A 13,385-nucleotide genomic window follows, 5' to 3' on the forward strand; every position below is an offset into this window, starting at 1 on the left:
GACTTAAGACGCTTCCTCTCACAATTACTCTGAATTCAGTTTGACAAGTCTCGGTTTGTTTCTTCTCCGCAGGACATGCTGAACTCTGTAGATTTAATAAATGATCGTGCCTGTGCTTTTTATTTAAGAGCGAGATGTCTATAAAAGGGTATACCAGGCTGCTGCATGCGATCAAAGGCATCTATTGATTCTAACTCAATTATTCATACTCTTCTGGGTTTTGTTGAAAACGAGATTTATGAAGCAAAATAACTGGAAATTGATTTTGAAGATGCATAAACTGGAAAAAAGCAGCAAATGTTAAAAAAGAGACCTGAGAAGCACTGAATTGTTTTAAAATAGTCCATTAATTGAGATATTTTAATGAAAAGTATTAGTTAAATATGTTTTTAACTTGTTTTTTTTAGTTTATAATCATATTTTGCCACTTTATAAGTGCATCATAAAAACTGCTGATTAAATTAATTATGTACTTGAAGAAATATTTACAATCATCTTTCTAAATTGATAAGACTGGCTAAATCGAATTACATTAATCTTAATGGCACTCTCTTCTGTCAGATATCAGCGGGGGACGACTGTAACTCCATTATCCTGGCTCACCAATGAGAAAGAAGCCCGTTAAATGGCATGCACATCTGGTTTTTGAGCGCTGGCTTTCTGTCTTGTCTTGATGGAGATTAATTGTTTCTTCAGTTCGCTAGAACAGACTTCTTTCCATTTGTTCTCTCCAGATGATTTCGTCTGCTGTGGCTCTGTCAGTATGTATAGATCCCAATCTCTGAATTAACTCAAGCCAGGCAATATTTCTTCATTTCACATTAAAGTCTGCATAAAAGCAATTGCTTTACTTCACTTCTGGTCACATGGAATCCCTTTAGGGCGGGGCTATCAGTCATTTTGGGTGGGGCTATCTGACATTTAGGGGCAGGACGATTAGTGCTTTAAGGCAGGGCTATCAGTCATTTAGGGCGGGGCTATCAGTCATTTAGGGTGGGGCTATCAGTCATTTTGGGCGGGGCTATCAGTCATTTAGGGGCAGGACGAATAGTGCTTTAAGGCAGGGCTATCAGTCATTTAGGGCGGGGCTATCAGTCATTTTGGGCGGGGCTTTTTTAATTCATTTAGGGGCAGGACGATTAGTGCTTTAAGGCAGGGCTATCAGTAATTTAGGGCGGGGCTATCAGTCATATAGGGCGGGGCTATCAGTCATTTTGGGCGGGGCTATCAGTCATTTAGGGGCAGGACGATTAGTGCTTTAAGGCAGGGCTATCAGTCATTTAGGGCGGGGCTATCAGTCATTTTGGGCGGGGCTATAAGTCATTTAGGGGCAGGACGATTAGTGCTTTAAGGCAGGGCTATCAGTCATTTTGGGCGGGGCTATGAGTCATTTAGGGGCAGGACGATTAGTGCTTTAAGGCAGGGCTATCAGTCATTTAGGGCGGGGCTATCAGTCATTTTGGGCGGGGCTATAAGTCATTTAGGGGCAGGACGATTAGTGCTTTAAGGCAGGACTATCAGTCATTTAGGGCGGGGCTATCAGTCATTTTGGGTGGGGCTATCAGTCATTTAGGGGCAGGACGATTAGTGCTTTAAGGCAGGGCTATCAGTCATTTAGGGCGGGGCTATCAGTCATTTTGGGTGGGGCTATTAGTGATTTAGGGCGGGGCTATCAGTCATTTAGGGGAAGGACTATTAGTGCTTTAAGGCAGGGTTATCAGTACTAGGGGTATCAGTGCTATAGAATAGGGCAATCAGTCCTTTAAGGAGCGGTTAAAAGTCCATTCGGGGAAGGGGGATGGCATTCAGGGAGGGGGGGAGGGGGGTGGCTATCAGTCCTTTAAGGTGGGACTATCAGTCTTTTAAGGTGGGGCTATCCAGCCTGATCTCACGAGGAAACCCCAACTGTCATTGGGTTATGAGTAAATCATACTAAATTGTACAAATTAGATTGTACGAATTCATACGAATTAGCCACTAATTCAAAAAGTTACGAATTGCAGTGAGATTGTGTTGGGCTATCAGTCCTTTAGGAGCAGACATTCAGTCCTTTAAGGCAGAGTTATTAGTCCTTTAAGATGGGGCTATCAGACCTTCAGGGCGGGACTATAAATACCTCAGGGAGGGGCTATCAGTCTTTTTAGGGAGGAGCTATGAGTCCTTTAGGGAAGGCTACAAGTCCTTTAAGGCAAAGCTATTAGTCTTTTAGGGAGGAGCTATAAGTTCTTTAGAGAGGAGCTATCAGTTCTTTAGGGAGGGGCTATCAGTTCTTTAGGGTCTGACTATTAGTTTTTTTAGTGGGGAACTATCAGTCATTTAAAGCAAGATTATCAGTCATTTAGGGTGGGTCTATCATTCTTTTGAGGCAGGGCTGTCATTCAGGGGCGGACTGGGACTAAATATCAGCCCTGGCACTGTAGCCACACCGGCCCACATTACCACACCGACACAGCCCCACCCAAGGACACGCACATTCACTATTTATATTGGTGTACAGATGGTAAAATTATATAAGCAGTACCTTATTTAAGAGATATTTAAACATTTAATGTATGAGACTGGAACAAAACCCATTTATATATGCAATCATGTCATTCATTTTCTTTTCGGCTTAGTCCCTTTATTAATCTAGGAATCAGCAACTTATCCAGCATATGTTTTACACAGCGGATGCCCTCAAAGCTGCAACCCATTATACTGGGTTACCCAATTCACAATTGGCCTACCCAATTCAGAAGGAAACCAAGAAGGAAATCTACGTAAACATGCAAACTCCACACAGAAACACCAACTGACCCAGATGAGGCTCAAACCAGCAACTTTCTTGCTCTGGGGCGACAGCACTACCTACTGCGCCATCAGACTGACCCCTTTCGAGACTAGTTCAGTAAATTTTATGTATTTGGCAATGTATGACTTGACTGCCTTTCACTTTTTTTTTTGCACTTACTGTTTGTTTGACATTCTTGCCAGATTTTGAATACATCTGAGTAGCCTCAGATTGGGTCGGCCCATCTCGAAACCAGCCGGTTGTTGCCAATTGGGCCAATGCTTAATATTTACTATTATTCTTACTATTATCACCATCATGATCATAATATTAACATCTCGCACAAGATAAAAGCTGCCTACATTTAAAAAACAATACATATGAAAAAATAAATAAGTAAAATAGGTGACCGGCCCACATTTAAAAAATGGTCCGGCCCTTCTGGCATTTGCCAGAATTGCCAGATGGCCAGTCCGCCCCTGTTGTCATTTACTGTGGGGCAGTTTGCTTCTCATTTCTGCCCTGTTTTCATGCATTTGTTGATTTTACTCCATTTTGTTTGTAACACTCATCTTCCAATGATCCAATGGTTCCCAAAGGATGACATCATGCACTGCCATACATTTTTTCTCATTTCAGGACCATTTCAATTGGATGTAGGTCACAATATGAGAAAAAAAATGAACCATCAATGTCTATTTTGCTGTTCTAACTTGATGTTAAGCATAGATTCTATCAGTGATGTTAACTTTAGATGACAAGGAGCATGAAATCCCAAAATAAGGTCAAACCAGCGTGACTGAATCAAAATCCCACTAGCTGACCCAAACCAAGGACTTTTTTCTTTCCATGATATGAAGTCCAGCTGTGATCATGAAGGTCTCAGGAGACACCTCTGTGGTGTACGGACAAACGTTGCACAAGAGTCACAGCTTTCACAGGCATCAAAGCTTTCGAAACCACTCTTTTCCACTGATTCATGGCGACTGTTGTTTTGGAAAATATCTCTGTTCCTCTTCAGCTCATCTGTAGATGTTATAAGCTCAACGATGCGTTTGGGACACCAGGCTTTCATTTTCACTTGTTTACAGCAAAACTATCCAAGAGAAGGTCTGAGGTTCTGTGTCACTTTTTGTGTAATATTTTAGGATAGGAAGATGTATTCCTTGTTAAATGCCATAGCAACCATCCAGAACACTGTATAAATTATACAGCAAGGTTCTAGCAACCACCCAGAACACCTCAAAGTGCATAGCAACAACCACCCAGAATGCCAAAGCAATTAACAGAGCACCTTAGCAACTGCAGAACAATACCCTAGCAATCACCCAGAACACCTAAAAGCACTTAGCAACAACCACTCACACTGTCATAGCAACCATCCGGAAAACCTTAGCTACTACAGAACAAAACCCTAGCAACCACTCAGAACACCTCAATGTGGATAGCAACAACCACTTAGAATGCCATAGCAACCATCCTGAACACTGTAAAAACTGCACAGCAAGATCCTAGCAATCACCAGAACACCTCAAAGTACATAGCAACAACCATCCAGAATGTCATGGCAACCAACAGAGCACCTTAGTAATTGCAGAGCAAGACCCTAGCAACTACCCAGAACACCTCAAAGTGCATAGCAACAACCAACCAGAATGCCATAGCAACCGTTCAGAACACTGCAGACCCCACACAGCAAGACCCTAGCAACCAACCAGGACATTCCAAAGCGCATAGCAACAACCACCCAGAATGCCATAGCAACCATCCAGAGCACCGTAGCAATTACAGAGCAAGATCTTAGCTACTACCCAGAACACCTAAACGTGCATAGCAACAACCATCCAGAATGTCATGGCAACCAACAGAACACCTTAGTAATTGCTGAGTAAGACCCTAGCAACTACCCAGAACACCTTAAAGTGCATAGCAACAACCAACCAGACTGCCATAGCAACCATTCAGAACAATACAGAAACTCCACAGCAAGACCCTAGTAACCACCAGAACACCTCAAAGGGCATAGCAACAACCACTCAGATGCCATAGCAACCAGCCAGAACACTGTTGAAACTGCAAAGCAAGACCTTAGCAACCGCGAATAGAAATAACCACCCAGACTGTTATAGCAATCAACCTGATCACCTTAGCAACTGCAGAGCAATACTCTAGCAAACACCTAGAATACCTCAAAGAACATAGCAACAACCACTCAGAATGCCATAGCAACCGTTCAGAACACTGCAGAATCCACACAGCAAGACCCTAGCAACCAACCAGGACATTCCAAAGCGCATAGCAACAACCACCCAGAATGCCATAGCAACCATCCAGAGCACCGTAGCAATTACAGAGCAAGATCTTAGCTACTACCCAGAACACCTAAACGTGCATAGCAACAACCATCCAGAATGTCATAGCAACCAACAGAACACCTTAGTAATTGCAGAGCAAGACCCTAGCAACTACCCAGAACACCTCAAAGGGCATAGCAACAACCAACCAGAATGCCATAGCAACCATTCAGAACAATACAGAAACTCCACAGCAAGACCCTAGTAACCACCAGAACACCTCAAAGGGCATAGCAACAACCACTCAGGATGCCATAGCAACCAGCCAGAACACTGTTGAAACTGCAAAGCAAGACCTTAGCAACCGCGAATAGCAACAACCACTCAAAATGTTATAGCAACCAACCACAACACCAATAGCAACTGCAGAGCAAGACCCTAGCAACCACTCAGAACACCTCAATGTGCATAGCAACAACCACCCAGAATGCCATAGTAACACCATAAGAACTTTACCGGAACACAAAAGCTACACCCTAGCAACCACAAAGAACACATTATCAAATGCAAAGCAACACCCGGTTTGGGGAGCACAATAAAATCTCTAAATCAGAGCTCTCGCCTAGCAACCACAGAGCAGCGTGTCAGAGTGTTTGTAGGCCGCATTGTGTGGAACATGGAAACACCTTCAGCCTTCATCTCGCAGACAGAAACACAAGGATTTCACAGAAACACAGCCGTCCGCTGTCCACCATAAACTCCAATTCATAACAAACAGCCCCTTTGTTATTGTTGTCCCGCTGAGTCCTCGCCGATACGACTGTAGTCCTGGAAAACGCTCATTAACTGGCCTTGTTTTTTTAGGGAATGTTCAGTGGATGATTGATTGAGTGTTGCGTTTCATACGACAGAAGGGAAATCTCCATCATATATCTGCGCTTTGTATATATTAAACGGATGCCCCACTGTGATGAATGAGCATTTCCCAGAATTCAGCAGACACTACAATAACAATCCCATGCTATAGGAGAAAACAAAGGCATCTGACTTTATTAAATGTGTAAAATCTGGTGTATCACCTTACATGTTTACACAAAACTGCTCAGAGGAGTTGTTTTGTTTCTGGTCCAAATATCTAATGGATTTTCTAGACAAACACAAAATATTTTGTTGTTTACAGATATTCAGATCCTTTGTGTAAAATCAGAGAATCACTTACTGGAGAATCACTCTGAAAGAATCATTTGAAAGCATCATTGATCGCTTGAACAAATTAGTTAAATAGGTGAATTGTTTACTGGGAACTCTGAACAGATTATTTTAATCAGTGAATCACTTACTGGAGACTCACTCTGAAAGGATCATCTGAATTAGTGAATCACTTACTGGAGACTCACTCTGAAAGGATCATTTGAATCAGTGAATTATTTACTGGGGACTCACTCAGAACATATTATTTTAATCAGTGATTCATTTACTGGACACTTACACTGAAAAATTCATTTGAATCAATGAATCATTTAATGGGGACTCGCTCTGAATTGATCGTTTGAATCAGTGAATCATTCATTGGACACTTACTCTGAAATGATCATTTGGATAAGTGAATCATTTACAGGAGACTCACTCCGAATGCATCATTTGAACGAGTAAATCAATTATTGCAGACTCACTTTGAATAGATTGTTTGAATCAGTGAATCATTCACTGGACACTCACTCTGAAAGGATCATGTGAATCAGTGAAGGATTTTCTGAAGACTTTGTTTAAACAGATCACCAGAAAAAGTGAATCATTTACTGGAGAATCATTCTGAATGATCATTTGAATCAGTGATTTATTTACTGGAGACGCAGTCTGAACAGATTATTTTAATCACTGAATCGTTTACTGGACACTCACTCTGAAAGGATCATTTGAATCATTGAATCATTTACTGGAGACTCACTCTAAAATAATCGTTTAAAAAAGTGAATCAATTACTGAAGAATCATTCTGAACAGATCATTTGAATCAGTGAACGATATTCTGAAGACTGTTTAAACAGATCACTTGAATAAGTGAATCATTTACTGGAGAATCACTCTGAACAGATAATTTGAATGATATAATTATTTACTGGAGACTCACTCTGAAAGGATCATTTGAATCAGTGAGTCACTTACTGGAGACTCAATGAGAAAACGTCATTTGAATAAGTGAATCATTTACTGGGGAATCACTCTAAATTGATCATTTTTTAAAAAGGTAATCATTTACTCAAGAACAACTCTGAATGATCATTTGAACCAGTGAATCATTTACTGGAGACTTACTTAATGCAGGATTTGAGTCAGTGAATCATTTACTGGAGACTCACTCCAAATGCATCATTTGAATCAGTGAATCATTTAGTGGAGACTCACTTCAAATGCATCATTTGAATCAGTGAATCATTTAGTGGATACTCACTTCGAATGCATCATTTGAATTAAATTGAATCAGTGAATCATTTAATGGAGACTCACTCGGAATGCATCATTTGAATCAGTGAATCTCGGAATGCATCATTTGAATCAGTAAATCATTTACTTGAATGATTTTTAAATATTACAAGCTAAATAATCAGCCAATGGGGTAAATAAACACATCTTGATTATTTTGCTTAAGCCATTGGTCCATTGTTTAGCTTGTTTTAAGTCAAAGCTTACTTAATTTTGACTCATTATTGCTTAAAAATAGACAATGTTTTGTCTTGTCTAGAAAAGGCTCCTTGATTTAAGAATGTTTCTGTATTTTAACAGGAAATAAGATGAAAACTCAAAGTCAGAAAAGCTTTTTTGCAGTGCACTATATTAAAATAGCGTCTTTGACATTTGATTATAGTACTCTACTACAGTATACAATATTCTCAATATACTAACAAGCTGGTTAGTAATACTGATTCTCCAGTGCAGATTGTTACTGACATTAGCCGTTCGGGAATATTATGAGCATGACATGATCTGCATGCACGTCCACACTCATGCAATCATGCACAATAACACATAATCCTCTCCAAAAGGTCAGACAGGAATGAGAAATAAGGAGCTGAATTCTGATAGACGGCGGATGCTTTGATGCTGGCTTGAGTTCTGGCACGTCCTGTGGCTTATTTTCCTCCTTTTGACACTCACTCCATCAGGACGTCCATCACAATTCACTGCTGGAAACATTTCTGCTCCTGTCATTACAAAGTCAATTGCTTTTCGGGTTAAATGGCTGCAAATGGTGTGTGTATAGCCTGTTTAAACGACGACATACAATATAAACAGGGTTGCCAGGTTTTTGCAACAAAACTCCCCCAAAAATGCTTAAAAACACAAAGTATGCCACCGCTTTTTGTAAAATGCCTGAAAAAATCTATATGGTGTAGCCTCTTATTTTCACATAGTTTAGTACAACATACGCTTGATTATCAGGGTTGCCAGGTCTTTGCAACAAAATGTGCGCAATGGCCAATAATAACCAATAATACCATACACTAATTAATTATGCCACTATCATTTGTAGAATACCTTAATAAACATAGCCTTTCACATAGTATACTATGACATAGAATATCAGGGTTGCCAGGTTATGCAACAAAATTAGTCCATAGCCATACAAAACTATCTCAGTGTGGCCAATAATAACTAGCCCAATAACACCAAAACACAAAACATGCTACTTTCTTTTCTTAAAAGCCTGAAAAATGTATATGGTGTAGCCTTGTATTTTTACATAGTATACTATGGCATATGTTTGATTAACAGGGTTGCCAGGTCTTTGCAACAAAACTAGCGCAACGACCAATCAAAATTAGCCCAAAATGTGCCCAGTGGCCAATAATAACTAGACCAGTGATACCAAACACAAATTATGGCATTCTCTTTTATCGAATACCTTAATAATGGTCTGTGGTATAACCTTTCACACAGTATATTACGAAAAAGAAAATGAGGGTTGCCAGGTCTTTGCAACAAACCCAGTGCAATGACCAATCAAAACTAGCCAAATGGCTCAAAATAACTAGCCCAATAACAACAAAACACAAAATATGCTTCTCCTTTTTCTAAAATGCCTAAAAAAAATTTATAGCTTCGTATTTTCACTTTGTATGACATACATTTGAATACCAGGGTTGCCAGGTTTATGCAACAAAACTAGTGCAATGAGCAATCAAAAATCTAAAGTAGCCCTAAAATAACCAAATGACCTATAATAACTAGCCCAATAATACCAAAACACACAATATGCTACTCCTTTTTCTAAAAAGCCTGAAAATTGTATATGGTGTAGCGTTGTATTTTGACATAGTATACTATGGCATACATTTTATTAACAGGGTTGCCAGGTCTTTGCAACAAAACTAGTGCATTGACCAATCAATATAGCCCTAAAATAACTGAATTGCCAATAATAACTAGACCAATAATACCAAACACAAATTACACCACTCTCTTTTGTAAAATACCTCAATAAAGGTTTGTGGTATAGCCTTTACACAGCATACTACGCCATCGAATATCAGAGTTGCAAGGTTATTGCAACAAAATTAGTCCATTAGCCAAACAAAACTATCCCAGTGTGGCCAATATTAATTAGACCAATAATACTAAAACACAAATTATGCTACTCCCTTTTCTAAAATGTCTGAAAAATCTGTAGCCTCATATTTTTAGGTATACTACAACATACATTTAAATATGCTAAACATCTACATTTAAATACTAAGCTTTTTACTAAGCTTTTCACTCATCATAGCACCGATAATGTGACAATAAAAGTAATTTTATTTTGATTTGATTTGAATACCAGGGTTGCCAGGTCTTTGCAGCAAAACTAGCACCTATAATTACCCCAAAACTAGCCCAATGGCTAATAAAAACAAGACCAATAATACCAAACACAAATTATGCCACTATTTTTTGTAAAATACCATAATAAATATGGCCTTTCACATAATAGTTCACATTATACAATACTAGTGCAATGGCCAAACAAAAGTACCCTAGTGGCCAATAATTTCTAGCCCAATAACAATAAAAAAACACCAAATATGCCACTGCATTTTGTAAAAAGCCTGAAAAATATATATGTGGTATGATGTCATATTTTCACATATACACTACAACTTAGAATACCAGGGTTGCCAGGTTTTTGAAACAAAACTAGTGCTATGGCCAATTCAAACTAACGCAGAACTAGCCCAATAGCTAATAATAGCCATCCCAATAATACTAAAACAGAAAATATGCCACTCCATTTTATAAAATTCATAAAAAAAGCATGTGGTATAGCCTCATATTCTCACATAGCATGACATAGGTCTTTGCAACAAAACTAGCACAATGGCCAATGAAAATTAGTACAATGGTCAATCGAAACACAAAACACGCCACTGCCTTTAGTAAAATGCCTGAATTAAAGGTCTGTGGTATAGCCTCATATTTTCACAAAGTATACCATGACATAGGGTTGCCAGGTGTTCACAACAAAACTACAATGAACAACTATCCTAACAATAGTACCAAAACCCAATATATGCCACTCACTTTTATAAAATACATATTTTACATCACTGTAATGAACTGCAGACTGTTTCTTTTTCGAAAACTACTGTAAATTAGTAAGTATGAATTTGCAATTTTTATTAATAAAATCATCTTACGTCAATGTTGACGTATATCGACGAATGCTGGAAACCGGCAGCCATCCATATTACTTTTACACCTACTATGGAGGTCGATGGCTACAACATCCTTCAAAATATCTCCTTGTGTGTTCGACAGAAGAAACTCTTAAATATTTTCAAACCATTTCAGGGTGAACAAATGATAAGGTTCATTTTGGGTGATCTGTCTCTTTAAGAGTGTAAATTCTGACATTCTGGTGTCTGCAGCTGATCTACGAAGTGCTGTTCATTTTAAAGCAACAAACGGCACCCGTGTCTGGCATTTCAAATCCAATTACCTGTGAGAAATGTCACTCTTTGAGATGGTTTGGACTCCTGATTTCTGACCTGCTGTCTTTTGAGTCACGCAGGATCTCACATCAGTCCTGGTGTAACGATGCTGGGATCAGTCTGGTCGAAGTCCATCTGGGAAGTATTAGGGATTTTTTGTTAACCGTGTGAACAGCCAGATGATGGTGACGTCATGTAAACGATGGTGAGATTTTGCAGGATACATTTATTGTCCCTCCAGAACATTCCAGAATCAAAAGTCAGGCCATTCCTGTGTGAGCCAATCAGATTTTCTGCTGTGCTGATCTGAATGTGGATTGTGTGTGCTTTAGGAAATGTACACAGTATTGGTGTCAGATCATAAATTACTTTGATTTAAGATGTTTTTCCCCTTTTAATCATAAATGGCACAAAATATAATCTCATATATTTAAGCCAATAAGGCTACATTTATTTGTCATTTTCTCCAAATATCACTTTTAGGTTAAATGATAATTAAAAAAAAAAAAATAATATATATATATATATATATATATATATATATTAATAATAATTTTTTATTCATACAAAAAGATTAATTTAGACCCTTTTGATAATACTGAAATTAATGAAGTTATTATTCTATAATATAATAGGATAGATGTACATTCTGATATATTTATAGTTGGTTTTACAAATCAACCCAATATTTCGGTTGTCCATATGTTTTAGAGTGCATTTATTAAAAAATACACTATAAGCACGCTATAATGTTGTTGGTAATACATTTTCTAGCAAAACGTGTACAATTTTATTTCTTTATCTGCATATCATTCTACGTCGTCTGTCATTGATTATTAATTTGTTTTTAAATAATTTGTCAAAAAATTAAAACCTTTAATTTTAAGCTTAAATACACACATATTTTGATGTCTTGTGTCTTTTGATATGTTTATTGTAGCATCGCACATTTAGCAGCATGCTAACACTCCAAAACTGAAATGATTTTTAAGTTAAAGTCTAATGCGTGGCACCAGGAGTTCATTTAAGCAGCTGTTTTAAACTGTGAGACGAATTTCTAACAGATTACTGTGATTTGTGTCTTTTTAATGAACATAATCCATTCAAAACAGGCTGAAAGAATAATACACATCCCCTCATGAACCGTGAAGCAGCGGGAAAAAAACACCGTCCAAAACGCCCCCGTGCGAGCAAAAACCGCAACTGCATATTCATAACTAGCACTGTACACTATTATCATCTAAAATGTATATTATTATTTTAAATAACATGTTGCAAGCCTATATATAAAAAAACATTTGAAGAAACCACTAAAAAAATCCCCAGAATGTGTGCGCAGAGATGTACTTTTCAACCCTTCCAATCATGCAGAAATGCGGCTCACTGTCTCAGGTGAATAAAGATTTTAAAAATACATTTATAACATTAAAGATGTATCCATCTAGTGGAAATATGTGTTATGGTATCTGTCCAAGAAACAAAAGTTGTTCTTTTAACCTGTAATGGGTTGTTTTGATATATCAAATAGCCCATGTTGAATTGTTTAAATTCCACACATAGTCATGTCTCCCTATGCGTTTCTATGTATTTTATTCATGTCCATTTTAAAATAAGTTATTTTATCAATAAATATTTCAGCATAACTTTCTATAACCCTGCAGGCACAGGACATCAACATGACATAATATCGATGTTGTACCCCAAAGTTGTAGGGACATTGGATTTTGTTTGGAAATGAAAATCGGGTTGACGTCAGTACCCAACGTCAGGTCAATGTCCAACGTCCAACCTAAAATCAGCCAAATATCAACGTCTTATCATGTTACACCTTGACTATGTATGGACATTACCATTATGACATCTATCAGACGTTGGATTCTGGTCACATAACAACACAACCTAAAATCAACCAAATATCAACGTAATGTGACATTTTTATTGACCGTTAAAATGACATTGTCCCTAGACGCTGGCTAGATATTTAATTTTGGTCACCTGATGTCTTGACTTAAATCTAACTCAATATTATTGTCTTATGATGTTGTGTGCTTGCTGGGTAATGTAGGCTAGTTATGTCATTGTTTTTTCTTTTCCTATAGCCGATAGGTTTGGATGTGATTTTCCTTATGAATGTTTTTCATTCTTTCATTCATTTTCTTTTCGACTTAGTCCCTTTACTAATCCGAGTTCGCCACTGCGGAATGAACCGCCAACTTATCCAGCACGTTTTTATGCAGCTAGATGCCCTTCCAGCCGCAACCCATCTCTGGGAAACACCCACACACACTCAATCACACTCATACACTACAGACAATTTAGCCTACCGAATTCACCGTATATGTCTTTGGACTGTGGA

Source organism: Danio rerio, chromosome 25 (genome assembly GCF_049306965.1).
Source record: "Danio rerio strain Tuebingen ecotype United States chromosome 25, GRCz12tu, whole genome shotgun sequence".
Taxonomy (NCBI): Eukaryota; Metazoa; Chordata; class Actinopteri; order Cypriniformes; family Danionidae; genus Danio; species Danio rerio.